At 39.6% G+C, this 3,293-nt stretch overlaps 1 pseudogene; it reads right to left on the bottom strand.

Annotated features, from left to right (window-relative positions):
• Positions 1-2,155: 2,155 nt before the first annotated feature.
• On the bottom strand, positions 2,156-2,958 carry LOC141562164 (myeloid-derived growth factor pseudogene; annotated as a pseudogene).
• Positions 2,959-3,293: the final 335 nt, after the last annotated feature.

Raw genomic sequence — 3,293 nt, 5'->3', positions numbered from 1 at the left:
CAGTCAGTCAGTCAATAAACATTTATTATACTCTTAATACTTAGCAGGCACTATACTAAGCATTGGGAATACAAAGAAAGGCAAAACAAACAAGAAAATCATCAGTCCTTGGCTCAAAAAGCTAGTGGTCCAGAGGAAGAGAAAATAAACAACTCTCTGCAAATAATCAAATACTAGATAAATTGGATCATGTCAGAGTGATGAGAGTAAAACTGAGACAGCCCTGTAAAGTTATGTAAAATCATCAACAAAATGTATATACAAACCCAAATGGTCTTGCATCCTCTGGAGACAGGATTCTCTTAGACTCATGCATAAAGTGGGTCTTCAGAAAATGTCTCCTTTGATATACAAACTCAAATGGCCTTGTATAAGCACTCAGAGGAAGTTTGACAGGATGTCAATTCTTAGACTCATATATAAAATGAGTCTTCAGAAAATGTCTCTTTGCAGATCACTTCTCTCTTGAGAATGATATGCCCGCCAAGAGAATCTGTTTTTGTGTTCCCTTAAAAATAAAGCTTTTTACCATAGCCTTTGGGTTTAGGGAAATTCCTTGGCTGTGGAATTTGCACCTTGGAGAACACGGAACCTCACCTCACCCATTCCTGTCTAACCTCTCCTTTGGTATCCTTGCCCTCATCATGAGTAAAGTCACTTAGACTTTAAAGTCAAGAACAATGAGGAAAGATTCATTTACAGAAGGTGGGACTTAACTGAAATTTAAAGGAAACCAGAAGACAGTTGAGAAGACAATGAGGAACAGCTAGTTAAAAAAAAAAAAAAAGGCCAGGAGATAAGTATTTTGTTTTAGAATAGCAAGGAGGCCAGTGTCATTTGGCAGAATTTGGCATATGTGGAAAGGAGCAACACTGGAACAGCCTGATTATGAAGGGTTTTAAAAAACAAAGGATTTATATTTGATTGTAAAGATAGTAAGTAACTACCGAAGTCACTGAATCAATGGGATTGAGGTAGATCATGGTGAAACATGCTTAAGAGGGATCAATTTTTTCTGCTGAATGGAGAATGAACTGGAAGATAATGATAGTTGAGGCAAGAAAACCAACAAGCAATCTGTTGCAATAATCTAGAAGTTATGAGAGTGGTAATAAGGAGGAAAGAGGATGTATATACAAGAGATTTTATAAGAAGTTGGAATGTACTGATACATTATATATCCCATTCTTTGGCCATCTCCCATGCCATGATCTATATATGTATTTCCCTTCCCCTTCCACCTCTAGCTCTGAAAATAGTAATCAAATCAGCTCTAACATTCTTGGTAAGAACATGTGAATCAATTGTCCTATGACTCTAATTACATTCACTTTGATTTTCCTATTCAAATCATTTCTTCCTGACCAATGTTCACCTTACATGTTTTCTTTCTCTATGAGAACAAGGCAGTCTTATTTGTATTTGAATTAATCCCCAGTACTTAAGATGACTTATTCAGTCATGTCTAACTCTTTTTGAGCAAGTGGACCCATACGTATTGTTCATGGGTTTTCTTGGCAAAAGTTACTGGAGCTGTTTTCCATTTTCTTCTCCAGGGAATGGATGGATGACTTAGTAAGACTTAAGTACTTATGAAGTACTTGTTAAGTACTTAAATGCTTTTCCATTCATTCATTCAACTAATCATGTATCCATCTATTAGTTTTTGATCTTATTATGCTTTTCACTATTCTTTTCTTAGTAAAGTCATCAAAGATTGAAGACTTGAATTGGAAAGAACTATTAGAAAATCAATTACTTATTATTTCTCTTTCTTAAAATTATAATCATTTATTTGTTTGTTTGTTTATTTATTGAGTTTTAACCCTGCCCTGCACCCTCATTTATTTTGACATGAAAGAATGTTGAATGCCCTTCACAGTCGATTTATATGGAAATAAATGGGTAGACTAGGAAAACAGTCCTGAAATTGTATTGAGACACGGAACAAGTTGGCTGGATTTCTGTGTGTCAGAGTCAAGCTGCCTTTCCCCTTCCTCATAACAATGATTCTGGTGCTGGACATGGAGCAGCAGAGGGCAGGCTTCCCCTTGTCTGGGCACACAAAGGACTATGTCCCCTGGGCAGGAAGGCAAATCTGCTTCTGCATGCTGAGGTGATTCTGAGGCCCCTGGCACTGCTTGCTTTAGCCCTACCTCCTTACTTCCCCTTATGAGTAAGCATCAAAGGAGTCTTGTTTGGAACTGTAGTACCACGAGGTATGGAAAGAAAAGCAGGGACAGGCTGTCTGGGAGCAGGCCGGGGATCTGGACCAGTCCTACTTGCCTGAAAGAAAGGCTTTCGAGCCTTATTCCCTCTGACAACTGCAGAGTACTGGCCTCAACATCCCAAGCACAGCAACGTATACATCTGTTGGCAAACTATGAAAAACCCCCTAGGAAACCAGGATATGACATTGTCCCCTCTGGTCACTTCAGTAGAGACAAGACAAGAAAAACTTCAGAGGAAGCTTAGGATCACAATTTAATGTGGCCTGTTCTGGCCACTAACACAATTTTGGACAGTTCAGATCAGAATGCCCCTTGCCTGTGGATCACTGCTGTGCTGGTCACTCCAAATTCTTCAGGTTTCAGGGGAACATCTGCATCTTTTCCAGTTGAAGCTTTAGAATAAGCCATGCCATATTCGACCTCTGCTCTCTGCACTTCTGCCTTAAATTGAGTAAAGAACAACTAAGACTTTCCCTGAGGCCTCCAAATGGATGAGGAGTCGGCTGTCATCGCTGAGGTCCAGGCTCATTTGCCATTACTCATTAGTCCCGCCTTGAGAAGCATATGTGAATGTGCAGGTGTGCCTTCCCACCTGTGAGTGGCTCTGCAAGAAGGAGTGCACCACCCCGCCGGGCGGCACATCAAAATCCAAGGCGTGGTTACCCTCGTAGCCGCCCGCCGCTGCCACTGCCAGGAGCAGGAGGAGTGAGACCCCGGGGGCTGCCATTGGGGCAGGAGGGTGGGAGAGAAGAATTTCATATATAAGAAAATTTTCATATATAAGTCAAAACATCCCCCCCAATAGGACAGCAAATGAAATTTTGAATTCTACTTCATACTACTTTCTTATTTTTTTTTAATTAAAGCTTTTTATTTTCAAAACATATCCATGGATAATTTTTCAACACTGACTCTTGCAAAATCTTATGTTCCAAAATATCCCCCCTTTTTCCCCACTCCCTCCCTAGATGGCAAGTAATTCAATAGATGTTTAAAAATATATGTTAAATCCAATATATGTATACATATTTGTACAATTATCTTGCTGCACAAGAAAAATCA

This window comes from Sminthopsis crassicaudata, chromosome 3 (assembly GCF_048593235.1).
Source record: "Sminthopsis crassicaudata isolate SCR6 chromosome 3, ASM4859323v1, whole genome shotgun sequence".
NCBI classification, from domain to species: Eukaryota; Metazoa; Chordata; class Mammalia; order Dasyuromorphia; family Dasyuridae; genus Sminthopsis; species Sminthopsis crassicaudata.
This window is presented reverse-complemented; position numbering and strand designations above follow the sequence as displayed.